Source organism: Cetorhinus maximus, chromosome 15 (genome assembly GCF_964194155.1).
Source record: "Cetorhinus maximus chromosome 15, sCetMax3.hap1.1, whole genome shotgun sequence".
Classification (NCBI taxonomy): Eukaryota; Metazoa; Chordata; class Chondrichthyes; order Lamniformes; family Cetorhinidae; genus Cetorhinus; species Cetorhinus maximus.
This window is the reverse complement of record NC_135893.1, coordinates 49,025,360-49,048,717: the sequence shown is the minus strand read 5'-3', so window position 1 is coordinate 49,048,717 and position 23,358 is coordinate 49,025,360. Positions and strand designations below refer to the sequence as shown.

Below are 23,358 nucleotides of genomic sequence, written 5' to 3'. Positions count from 1 at the left end.
TTAAAGGTAGGCTGCTGTTTAAAAGCCACTGAATTAATCAATGATAATTATTGATTATTTTTTTAAAACCTGTTTTCTTTTCAGGAAGAAGTAGAACTTCAGGGAATTGATGGTGTAATGTACAAAGGAAGGCTAGATCCCAAACTTCCAATAATACATCAAATGCAAGACGAGGAGGTTTTAGGTGTAACATTATTTCACTGTGTTTTGTGCATTAAGATAGCTGCCTATTTAGTGATGCTATGTCATTTAAAAAAAATCATTATAATTAACGTACTTAACTAGTCAACTCAACTTGATGAAGTTGCCCGACCCAGTAGGGGAATTTAGGTAGAAACTATAAGCGTTCCTCCTAACATCCAATAATTCTGAAGAAAAAGTCATGGTTTTCAATTGTGCAGATTTCAGGTTTTTATTTTCTCTTTATCGTGTTTAATTCACAAAGAATAGGCTGAGTTTCAGATTCTACAGAAATTAAATTGCCAAAAGTCACAAGTTATTGGCAGCACCTATTTTACTTCTTTTGATATGCCCAGGGAAAGATCAAACTAAGCAAATTGTAGAATTTTTCTTCTATTGTGGAAGCAGGAATGGTTGCCTGCAGTTTGCTTGTCTTTATCCATAACACTACACTGTCTCGAATTTTGTCTTTGGCTTTCTAAATCTCCCTACCCTCTGTAAATTTAAAGCCCTATCCCATTTAAAAATCACCTTTGAAAAACAACGCTGCTCTTACAACCTTATAAAAGTGCCAATCAGACACATCCATTCATGATATCAATAACAGAAGCTTTACCCCACTTCACCCCTCTTAATCCTGTCCAAATAAACATACAGCTATTGAAAAACCACATCAAAGAAATAGCTTGTTATAACCTTATAAAGATGTCAATCATGGACTGCAGCTGTTCAAGAAGGCAGCTCACTACCATCTTCTCAAAGGTAATTTGGATGGGCAATAAATGCTGGCCTAGCCAGCGATGCCCATGAATGAATAAAAACAAATAAAGCCAACACTCACCTACAAGCTGTCTAAACAGACCCACTGTTGGGCTGATTCCATTAGTGAGTCTTGGAGCTCAGCCACGCATTCATAATGAGGCTATATGGAGAGGCATAATACTTCAAAGGAGATTCTCAAATGGGTGTTTTTTCATGAGCATAGTGTATGCTGGGTGAGTGGGCATGGAGGAAGAGATAGCTGAGTACTTCCAGCTTTTCCTGTTTTTATTACTCATATCTTTATTTTAAATAGTTACAGTATTCTGGACAACAAATGGCAGTATCAATAATCATAATCTACTTGGTTAGATCAAATTCTGCTTGAGTATGGATACCTGCATACGCGGATAATCTGGTGCCTGCTGCATGATGCCATATATGCAGTTTATTATGATGCACTGTCATATTTATGGGACTATGGGTGTGAACTTTTACATAAGTTAAATTCCTTGCCTATTCATCATCATATCTTAATTTATCTGCAGAGAAGAAATTAAGTGGAACAAAGCAACATGTGCCTCGAACAGAATCTTTCCCAGTTGCTCCAAGATGTGTTTACTGCAATCAATCCTGTAAGTTTATTTCTGAGCAAACTGGTTTTAAGATGGTTGTTTTGTTAGCTTGTTCCTTTAAATAATGATAGTGTGGAAATCATTTATCACACACATTACTTGATTTATACAAATAATCTTAGCATTTGAAAACTTAACAATGCTAGAGCCTTGTTTATCGTGCTACTGTTTTTCACAATAAAATTTCTCATTAATTTCTTTGATCCAAGTCTATCTGAATAATTTTTCCCACACTCTGGAAATTTTCAAGAACACTGTTTTTTGTTCTCTTTTGGAATACCTGGTCCCCAATAATTTAATATTTAAATTAAATTAATAAATCTGGACTTTAAAGCTAGCCTCAGTAATGACAACTATTGTCGATTGTCATAAAAACCCATTTGGTTCACTATTGTCCTTTAGAGAAGGAAATCTGCCATCCTTACCTGGTCTGGCCTACATGTGGCTCCAGACCTACAGTAATGTGGTTGACTCTTAACTGCCCACTGAGTGGCTTCTTAGGCCATTTCAGTTCAAGGGCATTAGGGATGGGCAACAAATGCTGGCCTTGCCAGTGATGCTCAGATCCCATAAAAGAATAAAGGAATGATGGGGTTTCTAAGCATTTACATAGCGCCTTTTATGTCTTCAGGGTTTCCCAAAGTGCTTGACACCATACTTTATTTTTCTTATCATGCATAGTCATTATTTCCTCTGTGTAAATACGGCAGACAATTTGCCCACTGCGAGGTCCAGCAAACAACAACCGGTAGTGGTGTTTGTGGAACGTGTATTGACTATGATGCCAGGAGAATGCCCTGTCATCTTTGAACAGTTGCGTGTGACCTTTTACATCCACTTGACTAAGCTGACAAAGCCTTAGTTTGATGTCTTATCCAAAGGATGGCACCTCTGAGAGTGTGGCACTCCCTCAGCATTGCACTGGAGGGTCAGCTTTAATTATGTGCAAGAAGAGACAGGAGGATTGAATCCATTGGTATTGTCCAAAGCACACCTGAAACTAGTCTGGAACAGGTGAGTAAAAATACAGTAGTCATTTACAGAGGAATATGAAACCGAATTTGATACCTTTACTTCGCAAAGAAGCAGAAAGTTCAATATTGAGTTGTTGTTTACAGTGCATTGGTAACCAAGATGAAACATTTTGGGGGTGAAATTAATTTTGAATGATTTCTGGAAATGAAAATCAGGGAAGGTGGAATAGAAGATACAGATTTGCACTATGGCCCAAGAACAATTTCACCTCCTATAAGTCATTAAGAAGATGTGTGACAATGTGAGAATTTCCCTCTACTGAGGACGTTTCCAGTTCTGATGCTGGGACAGCAGAATAAGGTGCTATCCATTGTTTGACTGACAAGAATTGGGATGGATCTCATGTGGCTAAACCTTATTATGTAAAGTGAGATCCTGACTAGCATTGTGCCTGCACGCCACAGCGAGCAGTGGGGGAAATAATGCACATCTTGAGCTGTTCAAGGGCTTCCAGTCAGAATTAAAGGCATGTGGGGATAAAGTTATTGTTCAGCCTTTCTAAATGTGCAAGAACCTTGAAAATACATTTTCAGCCCTCTCCATGAGTTATATGAGGCAAAGTAAGTGTCTGGTAAAATAACTGTGAATGATCGTAATGGTAGCCTGTAAAGATGTGATGGGATGAGACGGTTGCTGAGCCCTGGCTTGATGACTGATAAATTGGGATTCAGCTACATGGGGGTGGATGCAACAAGGATTGTCCTTCTTCGAACTCCAGAGTAGCATCACCAAAGACAGCAGCGCAGCATGTTTGGCAGGAGGTGGCATCCAGAGTCAATGGTATGGGCACCATTCAGAGTCCTGGAACAGATACAGAAGAAAATAGCCATTGTTGCATTTTTGGAATTTGGCACTCGATATTTCTGGTTTATAATCACAGTCATTACCCTCTATGATCCGGAGTGTGCCCAGCATGACGGTATTATAAATCTTTAAAAAACATATTTTTAAAGATTACATTTTAAAATGAATAAAGCTGGAACTTAAGATGACTGCTTAGAGCTACAAGACAGTTTTTCTGGATTGCCCATCAAGAGGACAAAGGTACCTTTTCTGATATTGATTCACTGTGGTTTCAGCCAAGAGATGAACAAAACTCCATCAACAACTTCATTGTAAGAAATTCAAATTTATCTTGTCAAGTTTGTCAAAAGGATTTGGCCAACAAAAAAAAATCCCACAGGTGAGTGAAGAATTCAAACTGTTAATTACATTACCACAATCCCTTAATAAGGACCATGATTCAACACTGATGTGAGGTCACATGATACAGTGGCCATCTTGCCTCCTTGCTACGTACATAGCAGAAAATTCAGACTGCTTTCTCAGGGACACAGGGAGAATTCCATCAGAGAGAGAGAGAGAAGATCCGACAAGCAAAGCCACTGACTGCTGCAGCCAGTTAAGCAGCAAAATAGCTACCTACAACATCTTGAAAGAGAAACTAAGCCTCTCTCTCTCCTCTAACCTGTTCCAGCTTCAAGTCTATCTGTGAAAACAGCCTCCAGGCAGATCAATTGGAGGAACCATCACAGCTACGGAGAGATCTCTGCATTTTCCACTAACTTTCACTTCAACTCAAAGACAAAACATCAGGCTTATACTGAAATAGAGATTGAGTTAAATTCCATTTTTATAATTACTGTTTTACCTTCAACTGTATCCAGTTCTTGTGTGGGTGAGTCGTGTGAGTGAGACATCACATTTTTGTTAACCTCTGGGGCAACTGTATGAGAAATAAACTAACCTTCTTCATTTAAAAATACAAAAGCTTACTGCTGTGTTATTTAAATTGATTCAATCACTCTGAGGATAAGAAAATATACAGATTACATATAAATATATTTGACCATGGTCAATAAAAGGAAGTACTGTAAAATTATGTGGGACAATGTACTTTTTGTTATTTTTAAATAATATGACTGATGCCAGCATTTATTGCCTACAGTGTTGTTAGGAGGAGCATTCCAGTAACAGTGAAGGAAGGGCGATAGCTCCAAGTCAGGATTGTATCAGTTTTCTGGCTTATGGGATAGATCAGGTGTCACCGCATGGATTCCTCACCTCCTGCAAGCTGGGGGAGTAAACACTGTCATGCCATGTCTAGGCTATGACCTACTGGACAGATTTACTGTAAATGAATTCCAACAAAAATAGAGTAAAGTAATAGTATAATTAACTGTACCTTGAGATATAGAAAACAACATAGTTCCTTCTCCTGTGCCATTGCTCAGTAAAAGCTAAATGATTAAATGTTGTCCCTTATATATGGGTTAGCAAATGATCGATCCCTAAGTCATTCTTCGTATGTGATTTTTTTTTTATCATTCATTTTATGGGATGTGGGCATTGCTGGCTAGGCCAGCATCTGTAATTGCCCTTGAGAAGGTGGTGGTGAGCTGCCTTCTTGAATCACTGGAGTTCCTGTGGTGTAGGTACACCCACAGTGCTGTTAGGGAGGGATTTCCAGGACTTTGACCCAGTGACAATGAAGGAACGATGATATATTTCCAAGTCAGGATGGTGAGTGGCTTGGAGGGGAACTTCCAGGTCGTGGTTTCCGATGTGTCTGCTGCCCTTGCCCTTCTAGAGTGGTCGTAGGTTTGGAAGGTGCTGTCTAAGGAGCCTTGGTGAATTCCTGCAGTGCATCTAGATGTTACACCTGCTGCCACTGTGTGTCGTTGGTGGAGGGAGTGAATGTTTGTGGAAGGGGTGCCAATCAAGCGGGCTGCTTTGTCCTGGATGGTGTCAAGCTTCTTCAGTGTTGTTGCAGCTGCACTCATCCAGGCAAGTGGAGAGTATTCCATCATACTCCTGACTTGTGCCTTGTAGTTGGTGGACTCTGGGGAGTCGGGAGGTGAGTTACTCGCTGCAGGATTCCAAGCCTCTGACCTGCTCTTGTGGCCACAATATTTATGTGGCTAGTCCAGTTCAGTTTCTGGTCAATGGTAACCCCCAGGATATTGATAGTGGGGGATTTAGCAAAGGTAATGCCTTTGAATGTCAATGAGTGATGGTTAGATTCTCTCTTGTTGGAGATGGTCATTGCCTGGCACTTTTGTGATGCGAATGTTACTTGCCACTTGTCAGCCAAAGCCTGGATATTGTCCAGGTCTTGCTGCAGCAAATAGAGTCAAAGGGGGGGCGGAAATGGTGAAAAGGCAAAATGAATGGCTCTTTACTTAAATGTTCATAGTATCCGTAAAAAAAATAACTGAATTAACGACACAAACGGAGGTTAATGGGTGTGATCTTACAACCATTACGGAGACGTGGTTACAAGGAGATCAAAGCTGGGAAATAAATATTCAACAGTGTGTGACTTTTTGAAAGGACCGGCTAGAAGGAAAGTGTGGTGGGGTAGCTTTGTTAGTACGAGATGGAATAAGTACGATAGCAAGGAATGACCTTGGATTGGAAGATGTAGAATCCATTTGGCTGGGGGTAAGAAAGAACAAGGGGAAGAAGACACTGGTAGGCCCCTTAACAGTAGCTATGCTGTAGGACAGAGAATAAATCAGGAGATAATGAGGGCATGTAAAAAAAGGCAGTACGTTAATCATGGGTGACTTTAATCTTCATGTAGATTGGGAAAATCAAATTGGCAGAGGTAGCCACGAGCAAGAATTAATGGAGTGCATTCAGGACAGTTTCCTAGAACAATATGTTGTGGATCCAACCAGGGATCAGGCTATTTTGGATCTGGTAATGTGTAATGAGGCAGGTTTAATAAATGATCTCAGAGTATAAGATCCCCTAGGGCATAGTGACCATAATGTGATAGAATTTTGCATTCAGTTTGAGAGTGAGAAATGTGGGTTGGAAGCAACTGTGCTAAACTTGAATAAGGGTAATTACAAAGGAATGAGGGTGGAATTGGCTGGAGTGGACTGGGAAAGGAGTTTAGCAGAAAAGACAGTTGATGAACAATGGCAGATGTTTTAAGAGGAAATAAATACAATAACTATCAATAGAGAAAATATACTAGGGAAACTAATGGGGTTAAAGGCCAATAAGTCCCCTGGACCTGATGGGTTGCATCCTAGGATATTAAAGGAAGTAGCTGCAGAGATAGTGGGTGCACTGGCAGTAACCTTCCAAGAATCCTTAGATTCCACATAAGTTCCAGAGGATTGGAAAATTGCCAATGTAACACCCTTATTCAAAAAGGGAGGCAGACATAAAACAGGTAACTATAGGTCAATTAGCTTAACATCTGTTATTGGGAAAATGGCTATTATAAAGGATGTAATAGCAAAGCATTTAGAAATGCATAATACAATCAAGCAGAGCCAGCATGGCTTCATGAAGGGAGATCTGTGGAATTCTTTACTGCAGAGGGCTGTAGAGGCTGGGTCGTTAACTATATTCAGGGCTGAGATGGACAGATTTTTAATCAGTAAGGGAATCCAGGGTTATGGGGAAAAGGTAGGAAAGTGGAGTTGTGGATTATGAGACCAGCCATAGTCTCCTTGATGGGCTGAATGGCCTACGTCTTATGGTCTTATGGGCTGCTTCAGTGTCTGAGGAATCGTGAATGGTACTGAACGTTGTGCAATCATCAGCAGACATCCCCACTTCTGATCTTATGATGGAAGGAAGGTCAATGATGAAACAGCTGAAGATAGTTGGACCTAGGACACTACCCTGAGGAACTCATGATGACGCCAGAATGACTCAAGCTGGACAGAGGCTGCACAATCTAAACTGATATTGGGCAGTTTAGCTGCAAAGTTATCTGCACTGCAGAGAAACATCACCCCTCATCTGTTTTGTGTTCAAAGACAGTAGTGCTGTCTGATTGTAGGTCTTTATTGAACTGATGTAAAATGGCATCTTAGAGAGAGATTGCCACATGGCAGAGGGCACATGACTATAGCAAACCAGATAGGATATGTAGAACAGTTGCATTTCATAACTCAAATATCCCCCTTTTCTTAATGAACAAAAGCTTCAAATACCCCCTTTCTCCTAACAAACAAAAGACAAATTTGCATGCATGATCATGTGTAACTGTGAGTTACCTAAGTTACGCACTAAACAGCCATTGTTCTCATGCATTAACAAGTGTTTGAGTGTTTGTTCTACTGGTCAGTCTCTGTACCTGCATTTCATACATAGTCTTTAAATCGTGCAGGTCTCCTAATGGTGCGCGTGCGCGTTGTCATTGCCTATTTGCCCGAGTGATGTTTTTTGTCTGGAAAGTGTCGTTCTCATGGCACTTGTTGCCATGGTAACTACTGTTATTCCATTGCGGTTGTTGGGGACACATGGACCTCTGGTATTGTTGGTGGTTCTGTACTCAGCACCAGCTGGTAAGATCCCTTCTCCCTGACCGGCCGACTGCGGTGAAGGAACAGCTTCTCTGGTTGTTCGTATGTGCCTGCGGTTGTGCTGGTATATTTGATCATTCACTTGCACCACGTGCCATCAAGATGACAACTTTTCTACACATGTCCCATGTTGCCACGTGGGCTGACTCCTATTGAGAGTGTTGAAGATTTGTACCCTGAGTGGCTCTCCATTATTCAGCTCTGGCAATGGTTTGGCAGATTTGTCAAAATGAAATTTGGCTTTCTGCCATTCCACCTTGATCTTTTCACACACGTCTGTTACTGTTTCTGGTTTCAGTAGCTTTTTGGCTGTTGGAAGAGTTGTTCGTGTGCGATGTGAGTTTAGTCTTTGGGCCAGATTACTTGCCATGCCTTTAGTCAGCATGTTTCTCCACTTGAGGTTTGCCTTGTATACATCTGTGCTAGATTTGCTCGATTTCTTGATGATTCCTTTGGCACTTTTTCACTGCTGCCTCAGCCTTTCCATTTGACTAGATAGTGTAGAGATGAGGTATAGTGTTGAATTTCCCATTCCTTTGTGAATCGGCATTGTCACTCATCACAATTTCTGGAATGTCATGCGACTGAAGTGTGCATTCAGGCATTCTACTATCTCAGCAGCAGTCGTCATTGAAGTCAGCTGGTCTAACTTCCATTCATCAGAATAATAGGCTACAATGACAAGATAATCAGTTGCTGCTAGAGTGAAGAGGTCTACCCCCAGCTTCATCCATGGTCTGTCTGGGATGTCATGTGTCATCAACAGCTCTCTAGCTTGTTTAGCTTGGTACTCATCGCAAGCACCGCACTGGCCAATGTGGTCTTTAATTTCATTGCTTACATTTAGCCAGTAGAGCACTTCTCTTGCCTTTGTCAGACTTGATTCAATTCCTTGATGGCTTGTGTGGATGCACTTCAGCATCTCTCCTCTCATCTCCTTAGGGATGTTGACTCTATTTCCCTTTTTACAAGATGCCATCTTAGACTGTCAATTCATCTCAGTATGTCCAATATGCTCTTGCGACCACAGGTGTGTCCTTAATGATCTCGGGCCGTCCTTTCATCACTACTTTTTGGAGCACTTTGAGAGTTGCATCTTGTTAGGTAGCTCACTTTGTAAAGGAAATATTTCTTTCCTAATATTACTGTGGGACACTGAAGCAGGCTTGTGTGTGTATGTTTGTGTGTATGACTAACTTAATTAAACTAAAGGCAGTCAGAATGCAAGGTTTGAATCATTAAAGAAGTTAAGTGTGAAACAGGCATTTTGAAATGGAGATGGGTGAGCTAAGATGAAGTTTCAGCAGATACAGTGCGAATGGAATTTGTATTTGTAGATAAATTGAGAGGCTGTTTGATTTTCAAAGGGACGCGATAAGATGTTTTACAACTGGCAAGATAATTAAGGCAAAGTTATTAAGTTTATTTTTCCCGAAAGTGCTGGCAATAAGGACAACATGAAAGATTTTTACATTCTGGGAAAAGTAACTCCCAAAGCTAAGGTGAAACAATGGGATTTATAGATCAAAAGGGAGAAAATATATTTAAAGAAACATGGAAAGCTGTACGGGGAGTGGCCCTGTGAGATCTTGAGAGGTGGACTGTGTGAAATAGACCTGTGAAAAAGCAGCCTCCAACCACCCAAGAGAAGTGTTGATTTGGTCCAAAGTGCAAGGTTTTGCTAAAAGCCTTGGAGTTCCATTGTTGAGTGAGAGGGAGAGAAGCTGTGAAATACCTCCCTTATAGCAACAGTGGGTACTTGTGGTAATATTGCTGGAAGTTTTTATAGATTAAGAATCTATTCAGACCGTTGCCTGAAAGGGGTGCCTAGTTAAGTAGGAATCTTTTGGGAACTGTTGTTAGACTAAGTTTAACTGTATAACTGTAATCTTGTGTGTTTAATTTATTTTCTTTTGTTAATAAATGTTTTAATTTAACCTTTAAAATCTCCAAAGGCGGTAATGGATTCTTTACTTCTGAGTTCAGTGTACATACCTTCTCGTAATAAATACAAATTGCAAAATCGTTATGATAGCTTGACCAAGTTTCCCTTTAGGATTTGGTCACCCTGGCAATTACCACCTACACTATCGTAACATCTTGATTTGAGCAAGGTTCTTGTCTGTCAGATTCAAAGTCTCTGCTGGGTTGATGACTTCCAGATCATGTTGAGCTGCTGCTTCACGTTGAATCTGGAAGATTTCACATTCTGTTGCTTTTCCTTGCTTGTATGTCATGTCCAGATGATATCTCTGTAAACGAGGTAACATTCTTTGCAGAAGCTTTGGGGCAGATAGTAATGGTTTGAGAAAAATGCTTTGAAGTGATTTGTGGTCGGACTCCACTGTTATTTTGTCTCTCCCATGCAGGTATTGATGAAAATGCTCACAATCAAAAACAATAACCAGACATTCTTTCTCGATCTGAGCGTAGCGACGTTCCGTTTGCGTTAGTGTCCTGGATGTAAATGCGACTAGTTGTCCTTGCTTATTAGAGTTGATCTAAGATCCGATTTGCTGTCGTCACAATGCAAGGTGACTCCCTCATTGACATCATACTACTTTAGCACTGGTGTTATTGTCACTAGTTGTTTGATCTTAGTGAATGCATGCTCCTTGTTCTGTTCCACAATACCACTGCACATCTTTTCCAGTGAGCTTGCGTAATGGTTCACTGTCTGACAACAAATAGTTCACAAACCCAACAAATACTTGCACTGCCTTCACATCTATTGGTTTTGCACCGCTGCTACAGCTCTCACCTTGTCACCTGATCCGGCAAAGACATTTTTCTGTCAGTACATGACCTCTGTACTTGACTTCATGCATCTTCTGCTTCAATTTTTTCTTGTTCAGCATTAGGTTCATCTGGCGAGCTCTTTCCAGCAGTCGTATTAGATTCTGATCATGGTTAGCTTTGGCTTCTTGCATTGTGTCTCCACGTCCATAGACTAGTAGATCATCCATACTCTTCTGGAGCCGTGGAAATGTTAAATAGCACAACCAACTATCTGTATCTCCTGAATGGCATTCAGTATGTAGTTAGAAAGCTGCTGCTTTCATCCAGATTCACTTGCCAGTAACCATCCTTCACATCTAGGGTGGTCAGGTTCTTTGTCTTGGCAAGTTGCGAAAAAATTCCTCGATGGTTGGCATGGGGTAGTGAGGTCTCTTCAGCACTTTATTTGGATTCTCTGAGTCTAAGCATACGCTCAGCTTTCCAGGCTGTTTCACTGCTACCATGCTGCTAATCCAGTCTGTAGGAGTTGTCACTTGCTTGATTACTCCTTTCTTTTCCAGCTTTTCTATCTTGTCTTTTAGGCTGGACTTGAAGCGGCCAGAACTCTGAATTGGTCTTACACTCTCATCTACTTCGATATGATATTCTCCTGGTAGACACCCCAACCCTGTGAACACATGTGGGATCTGTTCGGCAGTCAATAGGTTTGTGTGCTGCGACACGTTGTGAATCTCTGCTGGCACGTTTATGTTTACCAGCCCAAGCTTTAGACTTTCAGCTGCGATGAACGGCTGTTACTTCCCATCTATAATCTGGAACTCGGAGATCTTCCTTCTTGCTATTGCATTGGCCTCTCAGATTAATTTGTCCCCGCTGTATGAGCATTGTGCAATCATATAGCCTCAACCTTACTTTCGAGGGCTCCATTTTTGGAGCACCATGTTGAGCCACTTTGCACAGGTCTGTGAAGGTCTTGATGTTGCATGACGCACCTGTGTCTGTCTGACACTATTTGTTTGCTTGATGCTCTCCTTCTGGGGTCATCATTTTAACAGTCACAAGCCATTTATCACCTATAGACTTGACGGAACCAACCTGTTGTATGATGTATAGTGCTTCATCGGACTCTTCTGCTGATATCTCTCCAGTGGCCATCTGTATAGGTTTGTTTTGATTCTTTCTAGCCAAACACTTGTGTGCAAAATGATTTGGCTTCTTACAGTTAAAAGTTTGCAGCTTTATTTAAATGAATCATTCAGTATTTACAAGTAATTTGCAGGTTCATGACTTCTGGCTATTGTTTGTCAGCTGTGACTCAGTTGGTCGTCCTCTTGCCTCTGAATCAGAAGGTTATAGGTTCCAGCTCCATCACAGAGATTGGAGCACAAAAATCCAGGCTGGAACTCCAGTGCCGTACTAAGGGGCTGCTGCCCTGTCGAAGGTGTCATCTTTTGAATGAGACATTAAACTGAGTTCCCCATCTCCCCTCTCAAATCTCAAAGATCCCGTGTCTCTATTTTGAAGAACAGCAGGGATAGTGATTTACTAGTGTTTTGGTATTTCACATTTTTATATGCATTTATGATGGGATTAATTTCCATACTTCTGAGTCTTGCACTTTCTACCTCTCTCTCCATCTTTCTCACATCACCTCTCTCCCTGCTCATCTCTTCATTTTTCCCTCCCATCTATTCTCCTTCTCCCTCATCCCCTCTGATCTTTCCCTCCCTTATTCCTTATTACTCATTGCATGGGACTGGAAGCATATGTCGGCTTCATGCCATTGTCTCTCTTTTCTATCCATGTCTCGCTCATGCTCTCTCTCTCTCTCTCTCTCTGGCATTCTTTCTCTTTTTCTTTTCCTCTCATTTCCCCCATGACAGTCATTCTTTTGGAGCATGTTCAGTTGTTTTTGTTGGAAGTGACATTCTTTATGAAGTCTGGTAAGTGGAATGGGGTCAGTGTCATAATGATTTATGGAAAAGGGGCTTCGATTCCAGGGATCGTCAGAAATTTTAAGAAACATCGGTTTGATTGATGTGCTTTTTATGGCTTTATTGCCTCATTGATTATTTGCAATGCGCTGAAATAGTCTTTAACATGCATTTAATCAGAGTTAGATTTTTGTGTTGATGTAGTTTTTCTTTTTCATTGTTGAATATTCATTTATTTGTGATTTTTAATGAATGAGTAATGTGCCCGTGACGAATTTCCAAATGGACAATAAAATATAAATGGAATTGAATTAGAAGTTATCCCCAGTGTCCTAGCCAATGTTTACCCCTCAACTGATGATTTGGTCATTATCACATTGCAGTTTGTGGGAGTTGGATCTGCACAAAATGGCTGCTGGGTTTCCTGCATTACAACAGTGACTGCACTTCAAAACTACGCCAATGGTTGCAAAGTGCTTTCGGATGTCTAGAGGTTGTGAAAGGCGCCATGTAAATACAGTCTTTCTAGATTTTTTTTTGCTGTGTTCTACCACACCATTCATTTTTTCTGCATGTAGAGAGATTTGGCCATCTTTGCACTGCTGCTGGTATTAGCCTCTCAGATATAGTCTGCTTGCAACCATGGGTGATCTGGCAGGACTACCTCTGGATCTCAAGCACAACTGGGAGCATCACGGAGGACAAATTGCCAGGGGAGGAAAGAGGAGCCAGGCACTCAAAGGGATTTATACAAGAGTTCTAAACAGCACTTCCTGCAGCCACAATGCATCCCCCCTTTAAGGGGCACTACTGTCTTCCTCATAGAATTGCCCCTCCCCCCACCAAGAGGCTTGCAGCGAATTGAATGCTGACTGTTTGCACAGATCATTAAAATGAGTATGCAACCAGATTTCAGGTGCCCCCAGCACTTCTTAAAACCAATGAGTATTTTCATCAGACCATCCTGCACAGCATGTTGAATTTCTGGACAATGATGTACACCTACAAGCATATCAAAACTGAAAGAAACCTCCCATTCATTATGGCCAGAATGTGGAAAAGATACTGAGAAATTGTCCTGTATTTGATTGAAATTGATTTTAATTAAAATGCCTTGAAATTAAAATTAAAAGAGAAAATTTTAACATGAATTTCTGAACTGCTTAAGCACACACTCCTCACACACACACATTCACTCCAGACACACACACGCTGCCACGCCCGCACACACATGCTGCCACACACACGCACACAATCTCACACACACACATTCTCTCTCACACGCCCACACACACACACATGTGCATACATACGCCTGCTCTCACACACATGTCCACTCACTCACATACACATGCCCATTCGCACACACTCATTCGCACATACATACACACGCCCATTCGTGCACAAACACACACGCGCACACACACGCCCACTCACGCATGCCAACATATGTGCGCGTACACACACACACATTTTCTCTCACACACGCCCACTCATACATACACACCCACTCATATGTGCTGCAGACAAACACTCATGCACTTCAGACACACCCCACATTCTCTCTCTCTCGCACACACCTTGCTCCCACGCACGCACAAGTGAGTGTGCACACGTGTGCGCACATGAACATGCATGCGCATGCATAGAAACACGCACACACATGCCACGCTCACATTTTCAAATAGTAAAATACAATAAATGGTTGGAATACATTTTTACCCTTAAGTTAGTTGTTACTATTCTGCTCACACTGTTAAATTGAATATGGTAATAAGCTGGCTACAGCATGTCCATATATCGAAGTAATCTGAGATTGGATATTATAACATGGACAATATTATAGTAATATTAGTCTGTATTTGTGTGATATTTTAAACTCTTTATTTAAATTGGACAATGTCAAGTTGGAAGCCAAAGAGATGTTTTCCAACATCATCAACAGGGGTTTCTAGACTATGTGTATGTTATTGAGAACTTCCTGTAATTTAATTTATTTTTGGTTGCTATTTTTCAGGTATGCCACCTCGTCCTGTTGATGCATGTCTTATGCAGCAGAGGCCTTTGCCACAAGATATTTCAAATGTGTGTCGATGCCTGGGTGAGTCTTTTCTAATGAACGTAAAGGAGTAATTTGTGTGGGAGACTGCAGAGCAGAGGGGACCAGTAGATGAACCTTTCAGCCCAGGAGCACAGGCTTCAATCCAGCCTGGTTAATGGATGTCTCCTGAATTGGTTTTGAAGGTTCCGGGCAGAACCCTCTCTAAATCCAGTGGTGGGAGCGGGCGGAAGTCGGAGTGAATTCCGCTGGAGAGCGGGGCGGCTGAACATGTGAGATCTTGCGCTATTCAGTTCATTAATTATGCACCTGCTGGGAGCATGCCGAATCTCATGGCAGAGCAGGCAGGAAGTCGCCCACTCCGCTGTCACCTCATAGACTCCAACATCCAAGCGCCATGTTTAAACAGCACCCAGACAGACGTTCACTCACTGCAGGCCAGGACCCCTCAGGACCACCTTAAAACAAATGTCCAGGAGAAGACACAGCCTTCGGCGAAGCCTCCCTGGAGATTCTCCTCCAAGCCGTCCAGAGAAGGCGGGAGGTCCTCGTTTCGAGGGATAGGAGCAGGAGACCCTCGTGCTTGACTATGCCGGCCTGAGAAGAGGTCGCCAGGCAGTTGAGCGCCCGTGGGGGTCCAAAGAAGGACCACCCTGCAATGCTGGAAACAATCTGCAGCACTCTGCCAGGTATGTCAAACTTTTATTCACTGCAAACTCGCACTCTCACAAGGGCATCAGGTGGTGCAAGGGTCACAGTCGACAGGGATGTCATACACGGCCAGCAGACGGCTCATCAGCACTCAATGTGTCATAGCCGTCTCATGTAAGTCCTTGCACAAACAGTGTCTTAATCCCCTACTAGGGAGGGCTCAGAGCACATAACAGGCATGCAAGCTTCTGAACTGTTCTTTCATCCATGTTACACACACTCAATCCATCTGTCCTAATGCAGAAGAATGCCCGTGACAAACGAGAGACAGCCAGGACTGGAGGGGGCAGCCTTGAGCTCAGGACCCTCACCCCATATGGGGAGCAGGCTGCAGAGCTGGCTGGGTAGGGCACTGACCATGCCTGTGTGAAAGGCGAGATCGGCCTCCCCCCAACAACCCAGTGAGGAAGCATCCATTATACAGTGACGACATGTGGACAATGACTGTGAGTGATCTGTAATGTATGAGCCTGCCGAGTCAATCACCAATCATCTCTTCTCTCCATTCCAGGTACCAGCAAGAAGAGGTGAAGGACATTGTCCTCCACAAGAGGAAACCCCAGCTCCCAGGCCTCCTCGGAGGAGGAAGAAGAGGGTCCCGTACCTGTACAGCTGTCACTGCATTCACCTACACCCTCCACCAGCCCAAATACACACACCTCAGTGGGACTTAGAGTAGGCTCAGGTTCACAATCTGGTGATCACCTCACAGACGCGGGTCCACAGCCGGCAGAGGTCTCTAACACTCAGAGGACTGCTGGAGACCAGGCCCCTGCAGAGGCCGAGTCCGATGATGAGCCTCTGGAATTGGCCCTAAGAAAAATGTTGGAGATGTATAGAGAGGCAGGGGAACAACAGGCAGAGTTGTGGGAGGCCATCATTAGAATGAGACAAAGGATGGAGGAGTCCGTCTGCGTTCTCTCTGATGTTGTGGTTCTGGTGTGTAAGTGCATCAGAGTCTCTATGGGAAGGTTGGTGGACATCTTGGAGACCCCAGTCCAGCAGAACGCATAGTTTTTGCTGGATTTGTGCTCGGACCTGCACTCCATCGCTCTAGCCAAGGGTCTTCCAGCAGTGGCTAGGCAAATTGGGGATGGGCACCTCGACCTTCCTCCAGTTGCTCCCTCTCCTCGAGAATTCAGGGAGGGGCCATCGGGCACCCACAGTGGGGAGGAGCACCAGCAAGGCACCCCGGGGGCACTCCAGGGCTGCCTGCCGCTCCAACTCCCCTCTGCCAGTGACCCTACCACCTCCAGCATGTCAGGCCGGGGAGGGTGCATCTGTCCCAGAGCAGGAGACCCTTTGCAGGCTGGGGCCCTCAAGGCCTTGGGTCTCCAGAGGACACCCACCAATGTCATCTTAGACAACAGGGCATAGCAGTCAGCAGGCTGCCTCCACCTCTGCTGTGGATGTCGGGGCTGCTCCTAGACATAGCAGTAGGTTTAGAAAAATTAAGAAGTGTTGAATGCACAATGATGGCACAGGTGTTCACTTATTGTAAACACTTCGCACTTTTCTAAATATGTTCTGCTTTGTTCCTTCTCCAAGTCTCATGGATTCAATGGATATTCAAGTGATGCATTCAGGGGTCAAACATGTCTTTTCCCAACGAGCTCCCATCTGGAACCTCAGTTGTATTGATTCCCACATGATGTCACCACAGTGATTAACCTTTATTTCCACGTCTGCACCAACAGCAAAGGCACATCATATGTGACCATGATGGCCGGCCAATACACCTTTAAATCACCTCAAAATCCCAGGCACACATCATTTGGGTGCAGGAGAATCGCTCATCGGGCTTGTTGATTATCAGTTGTCGTACTGATCTCTGTTTTTCGTGAATGGCAAAATTAGTTGTCGCGACTAACAATCCCATCATTTTCCCAATGCATAGCTTGCAATGGTGCTTACTTTATAAGAATGAGTGTTTGGCAAAGTAGTACCAAACGTCGAACAGCTCAGTCTTCCATGCCTTCCTGCAGCTTGTGATTGTCCCCACATTTAAGGCCAAACATCCTTCCTTGCTTAGTCCCCGCTCTCCCCATGTATGTCACTGAACTAGGGAAGTAAGGATCACCTGGGAAAATCTCAAAAGTCTGCAGGAGTGGTTTGAGTGTGTGATGTCAGAGGCGTGTGCTCATCTTGATGAAGCCATCTCATTACCTGTGACGATCTGACATTGCTCTTGGATGGCTGCTTAGTGGCTGCTTCACGTTGTCCTTGTGTAAAGACAAAACACACAACTCTACATGGAATTCATTGCATGACATCTCGCCCTTCAATGTCTCTCTCAGGGAAATCACCCACCCCACTTTGCAGCGCATGGTTGTGCATGGCGCAGCAAACAACAATGAATGGGCGACCCTCCCTGGTGAGTATTGGAGAGCCCCACCTCACTGTTCCAAACATCAGAGGCACATCTTCAGGAGGCGACTGGTTTGCTTAATCATGGCCCTTGTGGCTGAATGTGCCGCATTGTACCTTTCCCCAGATGCACTCAGAGCAATGGACAGGTGTCATTAGCCATGACTTCTGGGGGTACCCTTTGACACCAAGGAGCCGACCTCTAAGCATGAGGCCCTCAACGGTCTTTGGCACCTGGGAGTGACTTAAGGTGTAAGAGTGGTGAGAGCTCATTGGGTACCTAGCACATACATGCAGGGTCTGCTTTCAGTGGTCACAAACAACCTCCACATTGAGAGAGTGAAATCCTTTTCTGTTACTGAATCTCTCAGGCTGCTGCCAGGGAGCTCTCAAGGCCACATGTGTGTAGTCGATGGCGCACTGCACTTGCGAGAAACCTGACATCACAGTGAATCCCACGACCCTGGCAGCCTAGCTTGCTTCATCCATGCAGAACTACACGTAGTGGTGAGCTTTATTATAAAGGGCATCTGTCATCTTCCTTATGCATTTGTGTGTGGCCAGTTGTGAGATTCCACAAAGGTCCTCTGGAAGGATCTGGCGGCAAATAAGTTTAGTGTGGCCGTAACCTTCAGAGCCACTGGCATGGGATGCCCTCCAAATCCTTGCAGCATGAGATCAATCTGGAGGTTACAAATATGTGCTACCACTTCCTGAGGCAAGTGAAGTTGCCTGCGGTGCTGTCTTTTGCTCATCTCCATGTGTGAACTGCATCTTCTGTAGACCCTTGGTCGCGCCAAATGTCTTTGTGGATGATGCCCCTCCTCGGGAGCATCTGGGACTTCCTGGGGCCCCGCTGGCACTGCCTCTTCAGGGTGGCATTCTTGCCAGAGCTGGGCTGATTGGCAACAGGGCCTTCTCCTCCTCCTCCTTATATCCATCAACAAGATAGTGTCACATAGACCCTGCATTCTGCACTCCTCCTTGTATCTATGAACGGATATAATTGAACAACCAATGGTAGTTCCCCTTGAGTGGGCTCCCCCCATCTCCAAGGCAGGAATCCTGCCTCTAGCCTTAGACCTGCCCTCAGTTTGGACATGCCACCCCCAGGCCACCCTTTGCAGGATGATTACATCCTGGAGGTGGTCAGGTGGCTGAACGTTTCATTGAGACGCATCTGTGCATTCACTACAAGGGTATTCATTAGGCCTAGTAGACCCATGTGCTGTAACATTCGGTCAGACTATTGTCAGTTCTCCTCCAGTAGCCTAGAAAATAACTATCGAGACCCAGTCCTTGTACTTATATTATGACTGTGGGCACGGTGCAGTATGCCATGTCCAGTGTACTGGGAACATTGAAGCCTGTAGAGTCCATATTGCTTCTGTGCAGCACCCGTGCCCTCAGTTGTTTGATCAACTTCCCTTTTGGCATGCCTCTGTAAGGATCAGATGGCCATTAAGACCAACTGCACTGCAGTGCCAATACCTAATGGATTCTCACCTTAATGCACAGCGTTAGACCCTTGAGTGCAGCACTTGGCACAGCCATGCTCTCCACGGTTGGAGCAGGAAATTAACAGGGTGCCCCTTCACTTGGCCCAAATTTGTTGTGCTGAATCCTTCCCACATGCCCTGAGGTCCCTCCCCTATTGGTTTTCTCAAGCCTGTTTTTCCAACTGTGTCATTGATCACTGAGTGCCAAGATGGCACCCCCAACCCATCCCTTTCCAGGTGAAGGACATCCTGGAGAACCAGAGATGGCTGTTTCTCTCATTCATACATGAATGATTTGGAGATATTGCTCTTTGACCAGGGTGATGACAGCCATGTGCAAGAAGCCTCACACACACACTTTTCTGCTTGTCTCCACTACCCTCAAAACTCTGTAGAGAGATCATTGTCAACCACATTGTCAACCATGACCATTCTCCCAGGAGGATGGATGTTTGGAGTTGTGCTATCCACAAGCTGTGCCCCTTGGAGGCATCCACCTCCCTCCCTCCCTCCCTGCCTCTGACTGCAGCCAATGGCAAATGGCACAAAATGAACGGCAGCTCAAAACCTTGCTGGGAGCTCGATGTTATGAGACCCACGTGTTGGGAACAAACCTGCTGCTGTGTGGGCTTCAACCACAGAGAGAACACAACTGAGCATCTTTGACATCCCGTTGCCTCATAATTATTAGTGTGCCCCTTTAGTCAGCCACTTGTACCTCCCACCATTACTCTGGACCCTATCGCGATCCACATCCAAATGCCTTTCCTCCCCTCATAGCTAACACCTGTTACCGCCCCCATACCACTCTGACCCTGCTCCCCCCTCCATCCTCCATTATCCGAGCCACCTGTCTTGTCCCCCTTCGTGACCCACCCGTTGATACCTTCACCTACCAGACTCTCACCCTGAACCTTCCACCCTACCACACCCCATTCCCCCCCTCTGACTGTGACTATCACCAGTGCCCTGAGTTCTCCACCAAGGACCCCACCATCGCCATCACAGACCCCTCCTTCTAAGACACTTCCCCCTTCCCCACACCCCACCCTTCCCCTTCCCCACGTAACCTGCCTCCCCTGTCCAGCCTCCGTTCCATCCCACCTTCCAGCATTCGCCTGCTTCCGTTTCCAGCCTTGGCACAGCTTTGGCTCCCAGCAGCCAATAGGAGTGAAGGTTCTGAGCAGTCCCCAAGAAGGTGAAAGCAGCATCCAGTGACCTGAAAATCCAGGAAGAAGTCGATCTCGCCAGGTGCATGCTACCCATGTACAGCCGTGAAAGTGAAGATTCTAAATTCTCGCTGGCGGGGTGCTAAATTTGGAGGGGGAACAAGATTCCAGTGTGTTGGCCTTTTAATGACCATTCATGGGATGCCAGTGGAGTTCCCGACATAGCTCCAAGGGACACTGGACTCGCCTTTCAGCTGAAAGAAGGAAACAAGATTCCAAACTCATTTCCGCCTTCGGGAAACTGGCTTTTTGCCTCCCGCCGAATCTCGCCTGCCACAATTTTCACCGCTGGCGGAAGCAGATGATCCCCCCCCCCCACACACAGTGTGAAATGTGTTTGGGTTCAGAGGCCATGTTCTGAACCTAATTCAGAAACAAATCGAGGTCAAAGTCAGCAATTTCAGTCAAAGAAAATAGAAAATGTCACACCCTCTGGTCTGGAGATGAAGCAAAGTTAAATTGTTGGTATAAAGTAGAGGGAGCTTTACCCTGCATCTAACCATATTTGATCTGGAAATGTTTCTCACTTAAACGAGGGGCTTGATTTTAACTTTGGGCAGGAATCAGGCATGTGGGACTCAAGGTGAGAGACAGATCCTCATAGCCTCAGCAGCCGTGATGCATAGATCCAGCAGCACGTAGGAGAGCAAGGGCAGGCAGTGGGTCCGAAGAAATGGTCACCAGACCTCTTGATCGGGACGGGGAGGAGGAGAACTGGGGCACAGGAGACCTAAACTTCCCTTGTGGGTCAGGGGTGAGCTCTCCTGATCCTCCTGGCTCCACCAAAGTTAAGCAAGCCTAAAAAGAATTGGTATAGATGTCGACATATAAGTCAAGCTTTGAAGCCCCAAAAAAATCTCCCCAAATCAGAGGCCAGCTTACACACCGAGTATAAAAGTGAACCACCAGTGTGGGTGGTTACCATTTTGAATTGTCATCAGCATCCGGCACAAAGAGTGGGTGTGTCTTAAACTCCTGCACATCACAACACAGCCCATATCGCCTGCTTGATCCCTTGCACCCAGTTATAAGGTACTGGTATATAAAACATCCATTTACAGGGTGAAAAATTGAGGCCAACTGCTAATGCTTGTATAGCATGTTGTGACTGAAAAGGTTGACTTATAGGTCGAGTATATGCAAAACCATGATTTTTGGGGATTGTAAAACAATTCTATGCCGGGTCAACTTATACACCACGAGTTACAAAACTATTTTAGGTCTCATCTGGCCTCGACTAAAACCACTCGTCTGCTCATGTGCACAGTTAAAATTGCAGTTGACGCCCAATGATGTCATTGGAACCTGACCTACATATTTAATGAGGGACCCAAGAACAGACAGCGAATTGTCGTGGATTGGACTGGGTGTTGAGGAGCACTAATGGCGAAGGAGTCCAGAATGTGGTCAGATATGGGCTTAGCAATGAGTGAGACCATCAGAATAGAGATTTTGGGCGATTGTTAGTCCTGCCCCCTCACATTGGCAGGAGGACATGGGGGCTGGGTGTTTCATTGTTAAACGCGCAAGCCCGAGCTGCCGTGAATGTGCTCACTTCCAGTTTATCTGTGGATGGTTTGGAACCCCACCCCCCAACAGGTCATTGACTATAATATTTAATTTAGGTTCCATTACTCAAATTTGGGGAACCATTTGAATTCAACAGCAGGAGACCAGGTTTCACAGGACTTGGAAAACCCGGAGGCCAAAGAGAGGTGGGAGCTGGTGGATCCTGGAGGAGGTTGTGCTATTCCAGCCCTGTGGGTGAATTTGGTAGTGGGGGCATTTAATCAGACGGGAGAATGGTGGGTGGGACCTCACCAGCTTCCCGTCTCGACCTTTATTAAGTCCATGGTGAGAAAGCTCATGGATGGCCTTCCCACCCCGCCACCAATTGGTGCCCTTAATTAATGCCCAATCAGAGACCTCATTCCACCACCGCTGGTATTGAACCCAAAGGGGGCGGGGGGGTGGTGTGGAGGGAGGTGGTGTGCGGCTCGCCTCGCGATATGCACAACAACAAACCTTGGCGTGTTTACTCGCAGGCTCCCAGGGGAAGTCCTTTGCTCAGAGGTACTCAGTGCCTGATTGAGAGACCTGGCATTGGGAAGGTGGGGTTTGGGTGCCCCACTGAGAGCCGCCATGCTCTGCCCTCTCTGTCGACTCCCCTACACCCCCTGGAAAAACTCAGCAGGTCTGGCAGCATCGGTGGAGAAGAAATCAGTTAACGTTTCGAGTCTTCATGACCCTTCGGCAGTCATGAAGACTCGAAACGTTAACTGATTTCTTCTCCACCGATGCTGCCAGACCTGCTGAGTTTTTCCAGGTAATTCTGTTTTTGTTTTGGATTTCCAGCATCCGCAGTAGCTTTCAGCTTTTTGTTTTTATCCCCTACACCCCCTCCCTGCTCAACCCACCCGCGAACCCACTCCAGTCGTCACTCACTTGTGCTCGAGTCCCGGGGTCGGGTGGGTGTTGTTCCGGCAGCAGCCACAGCCTCCCCAGTGGCGCTGCTTTTCAAAAGAGCTGCCGGCCTCTGATTGGCTAGCAGCCCCCACGGGCGGGACTTCTGCTGCCATGGTCCTGATCCCAGGGAAAGACTCGCTGGTGCCCTGTCAAGTGCCTGAGTGGCACGTTATGCCGGCGGGCCTTCCCAGAAGGAGACAACATGGGGCTCTCGCTGGCTGCCAGTCATTAGCAAGACCCCCAACACCGGCACAAGATTTCACCCCTTACCACTATCCTCTCTTCCCTCTAAGAGGGAACTCCTTTTGAAAGGCAACAAGTTTAATAATATATTCTTTCAAATGTAACTGTGGTGTCAAATCTAATTTGGATTATGTTTTGCAGCTTCATTGTGCCCTCCGCAACCATCACA

At 44.9% G+C, this 23,358-nt stretch overlaps 1 long non-coding RNA gene across 1 annotated transcript; it reads left to right on the top strand.

Moving 5' to 3' along the window:
• The first annotated feature begins 1,485 nt into the window (after positions 1–1,485).
• On the top strand, positions 1,486–23,358 carry LOC144691211 (uncharacterized). Its single transcript, XR_013579062.1, has 3 exons — positions 1,486–1,574; positions 14,633–14,716; positions 23,331–23,358. It is a non-coding gene; the product is annotated as an uncharacterized LOC144691211 (long non-coding RNA).